This window comes from Pocillopora verrucosa, chromosome 7 (assembly GCF_036669915.1).
Source record: "Pocillopora verrucosa isolate sample1 chromosome 7, ASM3666991v2, whole genome shotgun sequence".
Lineage (NCBI taxonomy): Eukaryota > Metazoa > Cnidaria > Anthozoa > Scleractinia > Pocilloporidae > Pocillopora > Pocillopora verrucosa.
Genome location: NC_089318.1, coordinates 13735398 through 13756934, shown reverse-complemented (window position 1 = coordinate 13756934; position 21537 = coordinate 13735398). Strand labels below are relative to the sequence as shown.

The 21537-nt window shown below is 38.0% G+C and overlaps 1 protein-coding gene across 1 annotated transcript in view; it reads right to left on the bottom strand.

Moving 5' to 3' along the window:
• LOC131793554 (fibrillin-1-like) overlaps nucleotides 1–21537 on the bottom strand; it is a 61357-nt gene that overhangs the window by 8902 nt on the left and 30918 nt on the right. The window lies entirely within an intron of this gene.

The window sequence follows — 21537 nt, the reverse complement described above, 5'->3', positions numbered from 1 at the left end:
TGCAAATCCTAGTTGCCATCCTAGTCACTACCTTTTATTAATATCATTACCTGCAATGAACAAAATCAAAAAATGCATCAACATTTTGAAGAAACGAATATTTTTAGCTATTCGTAGAAATGTTTTTACCAGCAACGAACATTCTGAAATTTTCAAAAATAGTGCATATCATAAATTTGTTTGACCGCTTTATTATTATTATTATTATTATTATTATTATCATTATTACTTCTTTCTATTTATTCATTTATTTATGGAACAATCATTATCGTAAAATGAAAAGATATCAAGCAGGAATCTATAGCATAAACCAGGTAAGAGAAGGGGCCTTCACATAGTTTTAAGAGGTACCGTAGGAAGCGGGAAATTGAAGGAATTAAAAAATAACAATAAGTAACAACAAAACGGAAGCTGAAGCTACGCTGACGAAGCAGTCCACTATAAAAGTGAAACAGGAATTTTAAATAATACAGTTCACGAAAAAATCGTCTACAAGATTCCATTTAGGTTCGATAGTCTGTAACTTTCGACCTTTCGTGGGCCATTTCATTTCACCGATTTGGCTGAGATTTGGCATGAAGTCTTGTTTTAGGGTCCTAATTACGAAATTGATATAAGAATGTTCCAATTATTTTTGCTTACTTAAAAAAACTGGAAATCGCACTTGGTCTGCCCATACTTGCCCGCCAATATAGCGGATCGAGGGTGATCTTTGACTTCAACTCTAGTTCTATCGTAAAAATTCCTCAACATTTCGTGATATTCATAAATATATCTTCCCCTCCTTTTAAAAATCGCCTCTCAATATGCAAATACCTAAACGGTCTTCAAAAGCAGTTAATTTCTTATTTAGCTTCAAACATAGAGATGCTTGTCAACAAGCAGAGCGAGTAGGTTCATGCGAAAATTAAAGCTACCGCTTGTTCAGAGCTTGTTTTCCTCAAAATTGCATCAATATTTTTTGTGCAGTAGGATAGACGTTGAACGTTCAATGTAGTTGAACAAATCAAGTTGGTGTCGATTACAGCAAAAGATAGAGAAGAAGCTAGTTAAAGTTGTGCCTGGTTCCATCTTTACTTCAGGTGCATGTGGCAACACGAGGAATAGTTTCCCTTTACTAATACTCGACAACAATGATTTTCATATATTCAATTAAAGTCGTTCAAGATATTACTGTTTACATTTATAACAAGCAGGCCAAAACACGTTCAGTAGAATAACATAGTCCGTCGCACTGGTGGGTGCAAATGCTGGGAGAATAAGTACTGAAAATTGACAACAATCTTATATACCTGGAGTTCTCACTCTTAGCGGATGACCACCATAGTTTCTCGCGTAAATCATCGATCATGTCTTTCAATTTCCGTTTGATCTCCATATTATAACGTGCGAAGAACTGTTTTTTCGGTAATGTTTGTTTTTTTTTTTTTTAAATTTCTGCGTTAACGTATATGTTCGTTTACTAGTAAGTCTCAGTGGGGTGATAGCTTTCATAACTAACGGTTAAAATTTTGCCTTTGTTAAGGCTACCATTAAATTTCTTTCCGCCAATTCTAAAACATTGAATTTTTTACATTTAACTATGTTTACGACTGACGGTTAATATCTGTCAGTTCTACGCCCAACGCTTGCATTATTTTGTGGCTAACGATTAAGCCCATCGAAATCCTTTCACTATATTTACACTTTTTGAGTCGTCGAGAAAGGAAGAACAATTGTCTTCGAAGAGTTTAATGCCTAGGCAATGCGATTAAGGATTCGTCGTGTTCTTATTATTAAAGTCATTTTATAACATTTCCTAATTTGTATCTTCCGGAAAGATGTCCTTTCTCTTTAGAAAACCAAGTGTCTGAGGAAAAAAAAACCAATTTCAAGAACTGACAAGGTTTTCATTAAAAAAACCCAACCCCTCTGAATTTGAATAAGTAAAAAAGATAGATGTAAACGGCCAAAGTATATATAAATGACGACTAAAAGTATGCCTTAAAATGTTGGCTTACAGAACGTGGAGAAAAATTCGCAAATATTTTTATAGATCTCACACAGAACGTCAAATACTCATGCGTTAATCAGTCTAACAAACGTAATGGTCTTTCACACAATCATATGATATGGGCGAAGTCACAAGCGTAAATGTTACTTTTTGCAAATTTCAAATTAGTTTCCAATATAGAAACCATTCCCTCCATTTCAGGAAATTTATAAAATTCTTCAAACAGGCCTTCTCTAGAGATAGATGGAAGTCTAGATGAAAGTGGTCTTGCTTAAAAAACCGTGTCTGTAAAAAACGAGTTGAAACGAGAACTGGTTTAAATGTAGGTTTGTGTATACCATGACATGGCCAGAGCGCAACACCGGGAGCTACGTTCCCGACTCTTTGCGAGAAGTGCGTTGGTTCTTTAACGTCCCTGTTAATCATTTCAGAGAAGAGAAAGGAGACGGGGCCTACGCACAGGACGAAATCACATGTTTCCGTATTTCTGAAACGTGGCGGAAACATGCAACTCCATGTTTCCGTTATGTTTACGTAAAAGTGGTCCGGTTCCGTTGTATACGCAGCAACGGAAACGCGAGAAAACGTCACGTAACCGGTAACGGAAACACAGGTTATCCGTCGTGTTTCCGGAACGGTTTAACATGTTTCTACCACGTTTCCGTTTACGGATTCTTGCGATTTCGTCCTGTGACGGCTTATCGTTCTTACCCGAAAAGAACCGTTGTCAAAGCAAAAGTAGGAACATTCTCCTCAATATTTTACGACCCTGAGTGTTGGCCCGGTCTTGAGCTTGAACCCTCGACCTCCTCCACGCCAGTCGAGCGCTCTAAAACGTGAGCTAACCAAGCGCGACTCGTTAAAGTTTCGAAAGAGGATTCCATTTCCTTCATCATGATCACTTTCCTTTTTGTTTTCCTGCAAGAAATATTTTGGGAATTATATTTCCATACGTAATTAGGACGATGTGCAACTGACTTTAAGAGAATGTGTTTTTTTTTAATGATTTTTCGCCTCCTGTGTAGAACTTGAAGTTTCACAAGATGTTGCTGGAAATTAGGAAGAATATATTTGTGTCCTACAAGAAGTTACTAGCACCAAACTAACCAGTGTTAGTACGGTAATTCGACTGGTGTTTTACGCAATGTCACACAGAAATGGAATTTACCTGATAATAATATACATCCAAAAATAAATTTTAACTCAAATTGCCTGAGAAAATGCAGGTTTAAGGAAATACGATGCAAAGAAATAGGAAATCTAGTTCAGAAGAAGGGTATTTCACTGATTGATTGTGTGTCCTCAACCGTCCCAAATAATGAAGTCATCGCAGCTCAGCTTAAATCATGTGTCTCACACATTTCAGCCGACACTATTCAAACTGCTCTTTAAATTGTTTGACGCAAAGCTCTTTGTGTGCTTTTTTCAAGTGAACTGAATCTAGAGGGCCATAAATGTCACAAACAAAAATGTCGGATTCAAATGTTGGGCTAGCCTTGGTTTTTAAAAATTGAACCTCGACGCCATGTTTCATGATATAGACAAAACTGTATATGGCAGGACTATTTAAGGTTGCACCTCTGAGAACAATTTTTCCACTTACAGCAAATGTGTGTGTGTGTGCGTGCACCTTTGCACACCTATGGGGACATTCATAAGATTACACACCAGCAAAGTGGGGTCTGTTCAAATTGTGGGGACATTTTCAAGTCCCCACAAAAAAGTCCTCATAAATACGTTGTAATAAGAGAAAAGACCATCATAGTGAGGACTTTTGAATGGTCCTCATAAGTCGGTTCGTATAACACACATCTTGAGTCCTCACAAGAAGGTAAAAACACAGAACCTGGAAAAAAGTTTTTTTGTGTCCTGAGGCATATGAAGAAGTGCCCAAGAAAACCATTAAGATACTTAGATTAACGAAAAAATAATATTTTAATGGTTTACACACTCAAATTCTTCATAACGTACACACACTGTGTGTATTCAGATACACACAGTGCCTGAGTGATACTAAGAATTGCAGAGTGTACTTTGTTAAAAACTGTATTCTTTACATTAATTCTTAATGTAAGTATCTTTATGACTTTTTTAGAGCACCTACTAAGGTGCTTTATGGCTAAAATAATTTTTCCAGTCTTTTGTTTTCTCCCTTTTTGAGAGGAATTAAGGTGTGTGTTCTCCGAACCAAAGTAAAGGGACTCTTCGGGAGTCCTCATTATGAAGGTCTTATTTCAAAGAATTACCCTCTAAAGAACACAAGCACCACCCATTTTCTTTGATCAGGTTTTTATACTGAGGTGACACAGACTCAGACCCAAAAAGAACATCATCAAAGTCTCATTATTATTATCATTATTATTACTACTAGTTCCCTTTTGGCAGAAGAGTTATCTTCCCAAGGGATTTTGATTGTGCATAGAATCCTCTAAACAGCTCTATCTAGTGCCTTTTTGATAGAACTTAACAATATATGTAACTTTATGGCTTTTTTGAGCACCTCTAAATGTGCTTATTGTTTCTAATAAGTTCCCTTATGTATCATTCTTTCAGTACATCCAGTAGTGCCGTGTCCAATCCGAAGATGTCTGTTTATTAACAGAACTTTGAGTAATGTGTGGGCTGTTCTACACAGAGACATCATATTATGTCAGTCACCAGATTATGCAGTAACTTAGAAAAACTGACAAAGTAGATGTTATGGGACCAAAGCTGTGTGGCACAGAATGCTGTACCGATCACTGATTAGTTTTGTCATTACCAACTAATTCAATTTTCATCAAGGAAAATGATCTCTCCCTTGACTCCAAAGTTTTACCCTAAACTACAGTGAACACCTTTCACAGTCCTTAGGAAACAGATTGAACTAGATGCACTAACATATATAAAACAATGGCTCACTCATTTACATTTAGGTCATATATATTAGTACTGATCTTGCAAACTTTAACTCATCTATGGCCCCCAAAAATGCATGAAATTGACCACACTGTGTTTTCATTTTTTTACCTCAACATGTATTTATAGCAATAAGGCCCTACATTATCTTACATTAAAGTGTATTAAAATAAGAATTTCAGAAAAATTAGCATAAATTTGTTATCATATTTGAGGAAAAAAAGATTTTTCATCAAAATGTCAGTAATTATTATGAATAATTATTATGAAGTAATACAAAATTGATCCTCCAGATGTCAGCCACATTCCTGAAAATTTGAAAGGAGAAAAGTAAATTCTAAATCTTTTCACAAAATTTTCATGTTTTCCAATGTCAGTCAAACCCTTACTGGGAAGAAATATTTTTGGAAAAAATGGGGGTGTGTCAGCATGGGGGCAGGTTTGAAGTGTTACTAAGTAAATAAATATGCCCTCCACTATCCTTGCTAATCAATAGGAGGTCTCTTTGGCAAAACTAGCATCAAAACACAACTATCATAACTCATGACTGACAAAGTTAAAATGAATGCTGCAAAGTGGCTTTTATAACATTCTTCACTTCTTTTTTTTTTTTCTTTTTTTGCATCTTCTATTATTTTGTTTTTTTGTCTCTTTTTTGGTATTTCCTTTGAGTAACAAAACATCTAAAACCATTGACAGTGATTAAAATCAAGCAATGGGAAATATGGTTTGCAAAACAATAAGCTACGACACTCTTCGGTATGACACAATGCAAAGCAATTTCAATCATTTCTAGCATGCACTTCCAGACACTATGGCAAAACCAAACTTTTAAATATCCCCTTTTCATTTTATGATACACCACAAAGCATATGTTGTTCCCAGAGAAAGCTGAAATACTCCTAAACTCACTTCGGGTTTGGTTAGGAAATATGAGGAGCAGTGGGCTTATTATTCACAGATGATAAATCATTCTCAGGGAATTCACAAAACTGTCTCACAATGTCCCTGGGGAAATGAACCGAAGTATAATTTCAGGCCTGAATATAGCACTCTCATCAGAAAAATAAACCTGATGCTCTTTGAAAATACGAGACTACTAACTGCTGGCAAAACAGAACTGGGGGCAGCAGAAGCAGAAGAAATTTGGGGGTCAACACCAACACATTGAAACAAAAATGTATTTCAAATGAAGTCAATATATCAAGTTCAACACATATACACTGATTTACTGTAAAGCCCTTTAGAAATGGTACAGATAGACAATGATAGTAACTAACTATGGTGCATATTTGAACTCAAACTATATTCAATTAGTTTTTCAGTCTGTGGTTTGCCAAAAATAGGCTCAAACTGAAATGGAAAATCATAAGAGGGGTAAAATAGTTGTCAAAATTTTGTAGGTTGTCTCAAAGTTCATTTTCAACATCTCCTTAACACTTTAACTCCCATGAGTGACCAAGAGAGAATTTCTCCTTACAATATCAATGCAATATCAACCAGATAAGTGATGAGAATAGCGAAAAATATAAATTAGGGGATAATTTGTTGATCCAATACTAAATTATCTGAACTAACATTATAAGAATTGTATGGTTGACAGTGAGGAGAATGACAAATTTGATCTGGGAGTTAAAGGGTTAAAGGCTTCTGTCTTCTGCTTGCAACTTCTTGACTTCATATCTACTCCTTCCTGCTTCATTTGTGGTGATCAAGCAACTCTTTAGAAGAGTCGTTCTACATTAATGTTCTCTAAAACTGTGGCGATAAGCACTCTTCTTGGCTGATATTTTGCTTACAATTTCACACACTAAGATACTAGGTATCAGTCGGCAGTAAAATCCCATTGTATGATTTCAACAGCTAAAATCAATTAGTATATAACACACATTCAGTGAATGGTTTTTTTTTTCATGTGCTGATTGGCTAGTTCAGAATTGAATGGCAAGTACCATTCACCTCCGAACAGATGATGAGAAAAAATTGAACAACAAGAATTGAATTCCCACCATTTTTCGGTATATTGAAAGAAATAAACTAAGTTTATGGTACTTGTGTGATATACTATATATACTGAAACAAATTAATCACCTCAATGTCGATGAAAATGATGGATATTTACCCCCATGAATACAGAGGGTAAGTTTCTAAAAATACTGTGGTGCTGCGTCGGTGGGAGAGTATAGCAGGTAATTTAGAGATAACAACTGAGTTGAAAACGTAATTGGCCACCGTAAAGAGTAAAAAAAGCTGACGTTTCGAGCGTTAGTCCTTCGTCAATCGCTCTGACGATGGGATAACGCTCGAAACGTCAGCTTTTTAACTCTTTGCGGTGGCCAATTCACGTTTTCAACTCAGTTGTTGACACTAAATTACCTGATATTTACCTCCACTTCGGTGAACAATTGTTAATTATCATGAGATGTTTGAACGCAAACATGACGGCAAATGATTATTTCAACTATCATGAACTATCGTGACCGTTTGAACAGGGCTTAAAAATTCTGAGTTATTTTTGAGGATAAGCATTAAAAGATTGTACTTGTTATTTTGAATTTATACCCGATGAAAACGTTTCACTCACCTCCTCAATTATAGCATCTTCTCCTTCGCTAAGAATACCAATGTGACAATGGTTTGTTCCGCTCCTAAATTGAAGTTGACTAAAACAAAACACACGTACAAACTAACTAGTAATCGCTTACAATCAAAATATGCATTTCTCTATGGCAACAAAACAACCAATCGTATTACGCGTCACATGGTTTGAATCGCATAGTTGAATCACATCCATTGGCGTAAATTATGGGGCTCTTTGGTCTCAGATACTTGTTACAAATTTTTGATCAAAACTCAGGAACTGCACGCGAATGCGAAATAGGCTACTGGCGGTGAACGAGTATGCTTTTCAAAACTATATGTTCGATGGCTCTCGATTTCTCGATCTCAATTTCCACCCCCCGATCAAGTCTGCGTCCTTCATCACTGTCTATTCCATCTACGGAGTTTCCGATGATAAATTTAACCTCTAAATCATCATCAACGGGGATAAAATAAGATCGACTCACATCGACGCCGATTGAACTTGAAATATTAGTTGTGTAGTGCATATTTAACTACCAAATTGGCTTTAATTTTCAACATCTTATACTCCAAATTTGGAAAGAATCGGAAGTAACGCAATTTTTCATAAGCGTCATTGACCAAGCGTGAGGTCAAGATGGCTAGATATTGGGTCAGTTCTTTTTTGTGTTTTATTTCCATAAAAACGGAAAAAAGAGAACGACACTAATATCCAGCCACCTCGACCGAAAAAGCTTGGTCAATATCGGATTTATTATAGAGCAAAAACATCGCCGCTTTATTACGAATCAAGACTTGTTTATTTCGAGAGACGGGAAAGGAGGCCAGCTGTTTTTGCGCGGAATCACAGCGGGCAGTCCCGAGCCCATCTTGCCTGCTCAGGTGCCAATCAGAACAGAAGATATTTCAAATTTGGGTTATTTTCCCTTGGGCAATTACCAAAATAAAGGGAAAATTCCCTCTATCTGAACCAATCAACCTTTAGTAATTTGCTCTCTATGTTAAAAAATAACAGAATCAACGCGCGCAACATTATTTGAGAATGGTAGGCTGTTTTCAGCCGAGGTAACCATTAGGGTGGTGCTTTGTTTTAGGGTACCGTTCGCACTTGCCTTATTGGGTACATTTTCTCTTTAATTTTCCTATCATGTTTGGAATCTTTAACGATATGTCCGTTTTGCTCCAAAAAAGTGTTTGAGAAAAAAGGAAGAAAAAAGGAAAAAAAAGAGAACTGATGCAGGTCACAGGGCTCTTTAACGTCCCTGTTACAAAAGGCTATTAGTAAAGCGGCACCAATTGTTAAACACAACAAATATACCCCAAAAATTTCATCCGCGTTCGACAATAATCGACCTTAAAAATGCTCAGCGATGGCAGGGTCAGGGCTCTTATAGCACATTCAGAGCCTTTCCGTTACCCTCCGAGTCTCAAGTAATCTGTAATCAGACTTTTGAAACTCTAGGACGCATACCTGGGCTCTGAATCGTAAGGACCTCAACATGTAGACCTGGTGTGGATAGTAAAAGTGTGCATGCAGAGTCAATGGAGTATGCGCTTATCTCAACATTGTTTAGCAATTTATTACCTATACGTCCGAATAATTGCTTAAAACTATCATTTTATTTTGTGGCTTCATCACAAGCAGCTCGCTAAATCTCATCGATGCTTTTTTGTGCCTTTGAGGTGCAAGAGCAAATATACATAACACAAGGCTAGCTTAAACATCAAGGACAAATTGAATATCCATGTTGGCTCACCATGCCTAGGGGTAATCATAATGATTAAATCTCCATTTGTTTGCAGCAGTTTTCTTTTTTCCTGTATTCCGTCATAAAAAAGCGCTTTCTTTTCCCTTCTTTCTCTTTTAAAAGAGCGATTTCATTCACGTCTAATTCTGAGTTATTAACCCATTAACTCTAAAGGGTGACTGGCTTCTAATTTCTCATTTCAGTATCAACCTTGAATTGAATGTAAAGGTAATGAGAAAAATGAAAATAATAACCAATTTGAAAAGCTCATGATTGTTAAACAACTTCTCCTTGTCCTTACCACAGGAAATGTAGAGAGATCAGTGTGGAGAATATGAGTACCAACCTAAGGGTGTAAATGGTTAATGATCGAGCTAAGTGCAAATTAATGCTATGTTTCATCTATTTGAGCGAACTGAAAAATTCCAACATCTGTGGCATCATGCAGTAGTTCAGTGATTAGATTCTGTCATATTGGTTCTATCATTCGTCTGTCTGCAATTGCTTGATTGGTGAGATTATCACGCCATGCACCTTGCTGTGACATACCTGTTAGATAAAATACCCTTTCCAGGAGTTCTCAGTATTGCTTTCAATAAACCTCACAGAATATTCATTTAGATACCTAACAGCAAGAGCTCTTACATTCAAATAAAATGTAGGACCGCTAAATAACTAGTTAGAGAAAGCTCGAAAAAAAATGTTTATCATCACTGGCTCGCGGGGAGGAAGGAAAGGATGTGAAGGATGGGAAGAATGGGAATCCTTGTTACAAGGATCTAGTTCTCATCTATAAGTCACGGTGAACAAGATTAAATAAGAGAACTCTCAAATTGAAATCATGTCATATATTGAACACAACTTTATTAATATCTCAAAATAGGCCAAGATACATAATTCCCAAAATCTATCAAGAAATTCTTCAAAAAAATGTCTATAAATCTCTTTTAACTCTAAAAAATATAAAAAATCTTTTTCTTCAAAAATCCCGACCATCTCAGCAATGTTTTTCAAAATAATCACAAAATTTTGCATAAAATGTGAGATATTGTGGTGCAATTTCTCAGAAACACCTTTAAAACATTCGCACAAGGTGTGAAAAATTCGCATCTCCTATATATAGGAGGCGAAGCCACCTAAGTTATCGCAGTTCTTACTGTGACACTACAGAAGATTAAAACACCAAAAAGGAATCATCCGTTAAGCCACAGAGATATAGTTGAGATGATTATAAAATTAATATTCCTCCATGTGAACTGGAATCTTTTATTCGGGAAAATGAATGAACTTAAGTCATCAGTGACCTCATGGATAAGCTTCCTGATCTCCATTTCCTTGAAACAAGTCTTAAAGAGGAGTGGATTTTTCTATACTGCATCACTGCAACAGCTAGGCTCGGTCTCTTAGGAAAATCAGGATTGGTTTGATGACAACGTGTGGATATAAACGAACTCTTAGAGCAGAAACGTAAGCACTTTCTTGCCTATCAAGTCAGCGCAACATCAGTATCGAAATGAAAGTCTTTATTGCCTGCAATAGTAAACTCAAGAGCATCTCAGAAAAATGCAAGACACCTGCTTCCAGGCGCAGACGCCATTCCTGCGTAAATATGAAAGGCAGGTAATAAAATAGTCGCCCAAAATCTGTATGAAATGTTCTCATCCTATTGGAGCAAAGATGTTCTACCTCAAGACTTCAATAAGGCTATCATTGTCCAATTGTAAGAGCGAGGAAACAGGCAGTTCTGCGACAACCACAATGGAACACCGTTACCGCCGTCAGTTTTAGGCAAATTCCTTGCTAGAGTCATGCCTAATCGACTCTCGGCGAAAACAGTTAAACTGACAAATTGCACAATCCAGCTTAACTGGTTGAAATAGTTAAAATGCTCAAACCAGCTTAAATGCTTAAACTGAAAAAAATGCATAAGCATCTTATAAGGTTCAACCTCACAAACTCCACAAACATTTGCAACAAGGTCTCCTGCGCGAGAGTCCGTGCAGCTTTCGAACGAGCAGCAGCGGAACAGTACATGTGATATTTACAGCTCGTCACTTTATGAGAAAATCCAGGAGTAACACTAGGACCTCTGTACCACCTTTGTTGACCTGACCAAGGCGTTAGACACGGTCAGTCGTGATGATCTATAGAAAGTCATCTCAAAGCTAGATGCACCTCTATTATCATCACCATGATTGGAAAGTTTCTTAATGAAATGATGGAACTTGTAAAATAGTGAGGTGTGAAAATATTTCCCGGTCAATAATGGCTTGAAACACGTATGTGTTCTCGCCCAACCTTCTTCTCAATGGTGCTCTCTACAATGCTCCCAGGTGCATTCTCACAAGGTGATGCAGGCGTAGAAACTCGTTATAGAACTGATCACATGCTTCACAATCGTAGACGACTTAAGGAAACACTTGAGGTCAGTCTTACCACCATCCGTGATCTAAATTTTGCAAATGATTGTGCACTGGATAGTAACTGTGAAGAACAGATGCATCATGGCATGATCTCTTTGGGCACAACCTGTGAGAACTTTTGATTGACCGTACGTACCCACCAGCTCTAAGAAGCAAGACAACTAACCTTACAGTCATTTAATTGGCACAAAACTCCACGCAATTGACAAGTTCACCTATCTTTAAATGACTGTATAGGGACGCAGGTAAATCTCAACAGGTAGAAAACTCAAAGTCTATAAAGCTGGACAGTTTACAGCAGGTAAGCAGCCAAATTTAATCACATCCACGCAACAAGCCTCCGAAATGGTTCATTGGTTCAACTAAATAGTCGAACTAGCGAAACAGTTGAACTGTACAAATTGCACAACCTATCTTACTTAGTTAAAGTGGTTCAAGTGATCAAACTAGCTTCAATTGTTCAACTGCACAATCTAGCTGAATTGGTTCAGGTAGTTAAAACAGTTAAACTAGCTCAATTGGTTTACCTGGTTAAATAGTCAAACTAGCGAAAACAGTTAAACTGACAAATTGCACAATCTAGCTTAACTGGTTGAAATAGTTAAAATGCTCAAACCAGCTTAAATGCTTAAACTGAAAAAAATGCATAAGCATCTTATAAGATTCAACCTCACAAACTCCACAATCTACCATAATTGGTTAAAGTAGTTAAAATAACCAAACTAACTTAACTGGTTGAATAACTAATTGGTTGAAGTAGTACAAATGATCAAACTAGCTTAAATTGTTCAACTGCATAACCTGCACAAACTGCACGATCCAGCAGAATTGGTTCTGCCTAGAAAGTAGTTATGTCATTTCTGCGACCTGATTCGAATGCGGACAGTCAAGTAGATATTTCAGTGTACCGCTGGTTATTTTGCAGTCACGGTAAGATATCAAGTTTTCGAGAGCACATGGTCTGTTTTGAGTTTAAGTTTTAGTTTCTGCTAAGATTGTCGAACAAGATTTCATTTGTTATTAGCGGGACAAGACACAAATAACTTGTACTATTCGATCGTTTTTGTTTAGCTTTCTTATCCTTTGTGACTCGGTTATTTTGCTTTATTCAGCGGATTTATGCATTTGATTTCAGTGAATCGTTGTTCATGTAATAAAAATATTTTAAAGTTCAGCGCAATTGGCTCAACTGGTTAAATAATCAAACTAGCGAAGACCGTTAAACTGAAAACAATTGAAAAATATATCGTAGTTGTTTAAAGTAGTTCAAATGGTCAAACTAGCTAAATGTTTTAACTTGAAAAAATGTAAAATTAGCTTAAATGGTTCAACTGCACAAGCTGCACAATCTAGATTCAAATACCTAAAATAGTCAAACTAACGAAAACAGTTAAATTGCACAAATTTCACATTCTATCTTAATTGGCTAAAGTAGTTCAAACGGGGGATTTAGGATTTTCGGTTTTGCAGTTTTGGCTACGTTTTAGATCGGTTTTTCGGTTTTTATGCCAAAAAACTTCGTTTTTCGGTTTGGTGGTCATTGCGGTTTGCGGATTTTCCGTTTTTTTAGCATTTGGTTTTCGCAAAAAATACTAACTGGTTTTCGGCTTTGATATCCAATGCAGTTTTCGGTTTTTCCAATTAGACCTATTTGGGTTCCGGTTTCTCTTCGATCTGAGCGGCAACTACGCGCCTCCACTAATCTCGAATAGCCGCTAAACGCAAATTTTATCGAGAGGAATGAGTGACAAACCAATTGAAATATCGCAGGGATCCCTAGGTAGCCTACGTGTAGCCGTACCCTCCCCCTCCCCTGAGGTGGGGGGGGGGGGGGAAGAAGGGAGGGTACGGCTACGCGCCTGCACGTAGGGCACGGCTAAGCACGGATCATTTCCAAAGTTTCTTTATCAACGCCACCTCGAAGTTTGTGACCAAGTTACAGGCCATACGCGACTGATGGATTCAACATTGCAATGGAATCTCCAAACTTTCAGGTCTTAGTTCGCGAATGGAATTGTTAGATCAGGGATTTTTGATGAAACTTTCCAGAGTTATAGCTTTTTGCGACTGCAAAATTGCAATCCTATGGAGGGCTTTTGTGCGAATTTCCTTACTTTAATTAGGCTCCATTACCAGCTGCTGAGTCCGCAGAGACCACGCTCGAGGTCCTCGAGAGCGCAGCTGTTAATTTAAGCAGATACTAGAAGATACGAATGCCAAGTGCATGGTATTCATGGATCCTGTCATAAAATTAGTGTAGTTTACTCTGTACGCTACACTTGTCATCACTGTATCGAAACGATCAGGGTTTTAATAACTGGGATGTGAAAGTGTATCGATTTTGACAGTTTTGCATGCCGTTTTCGGTTTTGATCGAGTTTTTTTTTCGGTTTTGGATGATTTTTTCTACGGTTTTAAGGTTTCTAATGGGCCCCAATGCCCTCCTCAGTTCAAATGGTCAAACTAGCTCAAATGGTTCAACCGGAGGAAATGCATAACTAGCTTAAATGGTTCAGCTGCACCAACTGCACGATCTTGCTTATTCGGTATAACTAGTTAAAATAGTCAAACCAGCGGAAAGAGGTAAACGGTATCGGAACAATTCGCCCCTCAAACAATTCGCCCCAATTTTTAGACAATTCACCCCCAATGTGTGAAAACACCGAGTCAGTCAACCGAATCATTCGTGCCCATCGTACATGAAACAAAGCTATCTACGGTCGAATTTATAAGTATAATAAGGGCGAACGCGTTCTCGCGCGTCTAAAACCGAAGAACTGAACACGTATCACCATCTTACGCTCACGCGATTGACGATCAGTAAATTATTTTGGTTTCGGTTGACTCGAGTTGTCGAGTTTTCTTTTTCTTTCAAGAAATGATTGCCTTGTGACAAAAGCTATATTTTCTACAATAATTTGGGTGTTTTCACATTGGGGGTGAATTGTATTGAAATTGGGGGCTAATTGTCCGGGGCGAATTGTCTGACATTCGAGGTTAACTGCACAAATTGCACAATGTATCTTAATTGGCTGAAGTGGTTCAAAATGGTCAAACTAGCGAAAATGACAAAATGCGTAACTAGCTGAAATGGTTTAACCAGCCAGAATTCATAACTAGCTGAATCAGTTCAACTGCGGAAACTGCTTAAGTCACCTCAAATGATTCAACTGGTTACATAGTCAAACTGGCGAGGATAGTTTAACTTCAAAAATTGCACAATCTATCTAAAATGGTCTGATTACCTTAAGTGCTTCAACTGGACAAAATGCATAAGTGGCTTAATAGAATCTACTGCACAAACTGCACAATCTAGCCTATTTGTTCCAACTGGACATAGTTTGATGCTACTCTGGTTTGCAGATTTAATGAATGTAACCGAAAAAGTTACAATTCATAGACCCAACGTTTCGACACTCCTGTCTAGTGCCTTCATCAGGGGTGATCTAAACGCTGCAACAAGAGGTCCTATTATATGATCACTAATTAGCGGCCTTTTTTTTCGGACGAGGTGTAAATAGGCGTCAGGTAGCAAACCGTCACCATCACGATTTTAAGGAGCGTGAGCGGAGTTAATTGCCAAGCCTCCAAACAAAGGCGCTGGTGGTAACGCCGATAAGTGGTGATAATTTTAGAATTATCCCACCCAATTGTATGGTTAGTTAGGCATGTATGCTCCGATAAAGCTGAATTTTCCTTGTTCAATTGCACAATCTAGCTTAATAGGCTCGACTGAGTGAATAGTCAAACTAGCGTAGGCAGTTAAACTGCACAAATTGCACAACCTATCTTTTTTGGTTGAAGTAGTCCAAATGGTCTAACTAGCTTAAGTGCTTCAACTGCACAAACTGCACAATCTAGCTTAATTGGTCCAACTGGTTAAATATTCAAACGTACAAAAACATTTAAACTGCACAAATTGCACAATCTATCTTATTTGTTTGAAGTAGTTTAAATGGTCAAACTAGCTCAAATGGTTCAACCGGAAAAAATGCATAATACATTTGGTTCAACTTAAATTGAATGCAGATGGTTCAATTGCACAAACTGCACAAGTCCCATTCTCCGAAAATAGCTCCTCTGTTGTAGGCTGACACTGGAAAGAGATCCGTGGGTGGACAGAGAAAGCCTTTTACAAACAACTGAAAGTATTTATCAAAAACCTGGGCGAAGATCCTGAGAACTGGGTAGGATAGGCTCACCTTTGGCCGTTCATGTGATTCACATGCGACAGACACTCTCGTGCACCGATTGGTCTCCACGGCCACCCTCAGACACAAATGCGTACTCAACGGCATCAAGGGAAAAACAAAAAACTACATGGCTGAATTTTATTATGTGCAAAAATATCTCGAAAGGCAAGGCTTTAGTTGCCTCAAACCATTGACTTGTCTTGGTGCCAAGACTTGGAGGAGGCGGCATTAAAGAAACAACAGCTGCAAATGGAGAAGGAGGTAAGAGAGGCAGAGGGCAAGTTGAATCTAGGAAAAAAACATGACGAAAGATTCGAGGAACAACCGAATACCGCAAGAATGCAGCAACAGCAGCTACGACAACTAGAACGTATGAACATGGTTTTGCTGCAGCGGCAAAGCCAGGCGGTTATGTTCTTGTTACAAAAACTTGCCGACAAATAAAATTGTTCCGCAAATTTATTTGAAACTTGGACTTTCTGGTTCAGATGCCTTGCGTATTTCTGTATATGTGATAGACAACAGGAAGAGAATATCAACAGTTTGTATAATTTGTATGAGTTATGCGATCATTTGATATAATCTTTTAATTTTAAAAGTTGTTTATAATTTTAAAGTTTAGTACTTTTAAAATGCTTTTACATGGTAATGATCGTTTAAAGGAGATTAATTTATTTGAAAGTAAACTGAAGACTGATTGAAAATTATTCGGAAAATTGATTTATTATGGACCATGCTTGAAATTTTTGAAAGTACTCATGGACAGTCGTGGGAAAGAACTGGAAAAACTTAGATGTAATTGCACCACATAAACATGCCCGAGAATTATGAAGAAGTGCACATAAAATATACACTTTTCCCACAGCGCTTGAGCATAACTTTGAATTCCTCTTGAAGTCCAAGAATTTAAAACACTTTACGACATCACCGAAGATCCATTCAATTAAAAATCTCACTTCACTCATTGACTTGTTCCAAGCTTTTGGAAGGTCTGTTAGTAACGCCGTGAAATGGACTCTGAAAGTGAAGTTGGAGAAGATACGCTGGATGGCCATGAATGCATAAGGTGCCTCCTCCTGAAGCTGGTTCAACACTTTGGATCGAGCCAACATTACGCTGTTGTGCCTTTTACCCTCCACCGGGCCATAGAGGGTAGCAATAAGGCCGTTGGGTGTAGCAATGGACTTAAATTTCATTGAATGTACTTTCGTAGGGCCGTTGTACATCATCCGCTCCTTTCTCGCTGATAATTTCTGTGAATGTCTACAAAGGTGGGCGACTTATCCACGGCTGATCCAATCCAACAGCAAATGTATCCAGTCAGTGCAAATGGAACCATCACAGTATGCGAAATCATTCAAAGTTGAGGCTCAGGTATCGCGAATCGTGGTATCAATTCCACTTACCTGCTCGGGCAGGCAAACCGCCTGAGAAATATATAGAATGCCTCAGTTGTGTCCATGTTGACGTCGTTATAGCAAACAATCAGGCCTGGAGGGTTCAATACTTCAGTAAGTTCTTGCATTCTTTATCTGTCATCATGTCCAGATTGAAGCGTTCGTGGCTCCAATATAGAATAAAAGGATTTTTGGGAGAACTTAACGTTATATAGAAACAAGTACTCTGTATCATCGATCAAATTACGGGCATAAGCCATGAGAATAGTGTCTCTTACTTTTGGCATGGCAGATATTAGCAAGGACGAAATCGGCAAGACACTCAGTAAACTTTCAAAGGTTCACAATTGCTGGAATAAGAAACTCACGGTTTCCAAGATCTTTTCGTAATGTAAACTTTTGGCAGGAACGCCGACGGCAACTGACGGCCTCGACGTTGAGTCCCTTTACGTCGCCGTCGCCATAAGGTCTCGGGTGACTGTTTCGAGGTACACGGAAGTTAAGCGTTAAGTGGACTATGTCAGAGGATCGCCTGATTTCCCAAGGTATTACTTTACGGAAGAAGGGCTAAGACTTTCAAAATAAATTATTTGTTTCTTATATCACTACCATGCCTTGCCAACCGGAGCTATACAGCAGGCGCTTGACCCATTTTGTGTCCCAAAAAGCAACTGGGACTACCCGGTAAGTTAGCTCGTTGGACGTTGGAGGGGGAGAAAAATATCTGTTTAAATTCTATGCATGCTCAGCACTCTTGTAGTTTAAGCAATTTATACGACAGGATCCAACGAGCTTTAGATATAGTGGCCTTTCAAGGGTACTTGTTTGTTTTTGGTCTTCAGAGAAAGGTGATAAAGTGGACGTGGCCTCAATTGGCATGTCAGTAGTTTGACACCATAAGAAGCATTGATGAGCTGGAGTCCAGAATTTTTTCGTTCAAAAGGAAGCAGTAAATAGTTGTTCACTGGATTACTGACATCAAGGCGAGCAACCATGCAAGGTTCAGGCAAGATGCTAACTGAAGGAAAGAACAGGTCCACGACAGATCAGACGAACAACAAGCAATGTGAAAATGATACAAAAAAGTTTAATTCACTATTAAATCATTCTTTGGGGAGACAAGTACATAAGTATATAGGAGTTTACCAAACTATGGTTTTGAAAAAGGTAACGCTTTCATATCAAATGGGTGTTGTTCTGTGTAATGGAAAAAAACTTCGCACCTGAACCAATCCTTGGAATGGCTTGAGAAAACTCTGGGAGAATCTCTAAAGTTGGTCGTTGGACATAATAACAAGCCGGTATTATTAACGCGGTCGCAATGATAAAAAAACTGAATTTTTATTGGTGCCTGAGAGAATGCGGTCATGTTTTTGGGGAGCTCACCATATGGCACCAGGTAGAACCGGAGTCTAGCACGCCGGTGAAAAAGGTGGGGGGGGGGGGGGGAAATAGGGGACACAACATCCGATTTATGTTCTGTATCTTAAGCTGCTGTACTAATTTATCTTTTCGAACCGCCGTAAGTAGCAGACGACTTTTGCGCTCCGTCATCGTTCATATTATTACTTCGATTAAGGCCAGATAGGCTTGATTTCCGCCGCTCTATAGCTGGCCCAGTCTGTGATCCTCCCCGATGAGATACCGCACTTTGCTTGACGCGTTCACCTAGTTTCCAAAGTAACAAATCACATTTATTTTGTCTTGTTTTCCTTAGTAGTTTGTCCTGTCGGTAAATGTGCTCACGTTGTGGCTGGGTCATCCAATAATGTTCTGCCATTAAAATATATTCAATGAAGAAGAAACTAATTGAAACGGTAAGTTAACTGCCAAAGATAAGAAAGACCACAGGGTATAGACTTATTTCTTTTTATAGACCCCATTGCTCCGGTCTTGGAGCATTGACAAATTAAGCAGACCAAAGGTGATAGCAATGAACGACCAAAGGACTACTTCTTGTCTGCGACATGGCGATGAATTCGTCATTTAACCTACTTAGAACTTCATTCAGGTCCAATTTCAGCTTGTGAATCGTAACATTTGTCTGAATATTTCTTGTGAATGGGTGATCAAAATGTAGGGATCAATTTGTTTTGTCACTCGGTATGAGTACGCAAGGAATTGTGTTTTTCACTAAACCACTCTTTGTAGGAAGTAACAAAATTGCGGTGGTCAAAGGCTGCTTATACTGTCATTAACTAGGTCAGTGGAATGAGTCAACGATGTCTGGCGGGTAGCAGAAGGGTTGTGAGTGTATCAGAAAAACAAAACCTAATTAAGGGGACCAACGGAATGGCGAGAGTACCTGTTAAAGATAAGAAACATTAAACGGCATAAACTTATTTTTTGTATGGTTCTCATTTCTCCGGTCCTGGGGCAATGGGCAATTAAGGGGACCAAAGTGATCGAAATTTTTCAACGGAAACGAAAGATAAAAAGACTATTTTTTTTGCCCAAAGAACCGACTGAAAAATGTTTTTTTTCTTGACGTACGTTATCTACACTTTTAAGTGTTGTGAGAAATCCAGATGATTTGCATTTTTTTGACTGATCTTTTAATGACGTATCAGCCCAACTTCTGGTAGGATAAGCATAGCAAAGTTCTTTGAGACCTCCGTTAAATCAGGAGGTTCTAGGGTGGCTTCTTTGCTCTGCATTGCCCTGCCGTGTAATCTTTGGTGAACATCGGACTGAATTTTAAAGATAAGGAAGATTAAAGGGTATATTATTCTTATTCTTTTGTATAGTTCCCACTGCTCCGGTCCTATGGCAATGAACAGTTAAGTGGACCTAAGGTGATTGAAATTTATCAATGCATAAGAATAATGAAAAATGTTTTTGGTGACGCGCGTTATCTCCACCTCTAAGTGTTTTGGGAGATTCCGATTTTTTCTGCATTTTACTATTGATTTTTCCAAGACCCATTAGCTCAATACTAGTGTGATAAACATCGCAAGTTCCTCGAGAATTAAGTTAAATCAGGCGCTTCTAGGGTATAAGCGTAGTCGAAATGTAATTACTTTAAAGGTAAGCTATAGGTCAGTAAGCTTCTTTGTTGCCCTGCCGCATAGTCTTTGGTGAAAATTGGAATAAATTTAAAGATATGTAAGATTATAGGGTATAAACTTATTTATTTGTATAGTCCTCTTTACTCCGGTCCTGGTGCAATGAACAACTAAGGGACTCAGGGTAATCGAAACTTTCAAAGGATAAAAAAGATTGACAATGTTTTTTCGTGACGCACGCTATCTCTACTTTTAAGTGTTTTGGCAAATCCTGATTGTTTTGCATTTTCCTACTGATCTGTTGATGGCGCATCAGCCAAATTATCATGATCAATTTATGTGATGAAATGAAAGCCCCAAAGGATTTTTTGAAAAGAAAAATTGAACTTAGTCTAAGGAAATTAATCTCGTTGCTCGTTTTGAACAAATAACTAAGAAATTCAGGTAAAATTTCAAAGGGAAAGCGGCTTTCTTTTTTGCTAGCGACGGTCCCCATAATTTTTACTGCAAGATAACGATATGTCTGCACATATGGCATGAGCATTTTTGTGATAGAAAAGACGAGAAACTTAATGAAAACAACTTATTTTCCTTTGGTAAGATATCTCTTGAAAGGGCTATATCGGGTGAAATAATCATCAAAATGCACGGATGTGTTTTCTCGTCATTTTTAGGGTCCCCACATGGTGGTTTATGACTTAGGTAAAATTTCTAGCGCAAATGTAATTGTCATTTTCAAAATTTTGACCAAATAATGGGCTTGTTAGGTGGAGCTTTGCTAAGGAGAGCGATATCGTTTCGATGGAATCCTGACGCACAAAGAAAGCAACGGATTCAACTGGAAATAAAAATTGGCGGTAAATTATTAAATACACACGCAAAAAAATAAAAACAGTACAGACTGGCCCCAAAAAACAAATGCTCAAGACGGCGTAAGTTAACATGCTACGTTGATGGAATATATGTATGAATTTAGGAGATAAGATCTTGCTAGAAGCGGGTGCTCGTCAAATACACGGGGTAAAGTTCTTGTGAAAATATAGCGCCATAGTTAATAAGTCCACACGTGCTCTGCAAACGAAATTTCCCGCACAATTCTGTAACAGAAGTACGATGGTTAAAGGCTGCTTTTTCTCCTATAAACTAAGTCGGTGCAATAAGTCAACGCTTACTGGCGGTAAGCAGGAGGGATGGAAGCTGTTAACTTTTTGACGTTAGTGTTATGTATCGAAACAACAAAACCTAATTAAGGGGAACCTGTTAAAGATAAGAAACATTAAACGGCATAAATTTATTT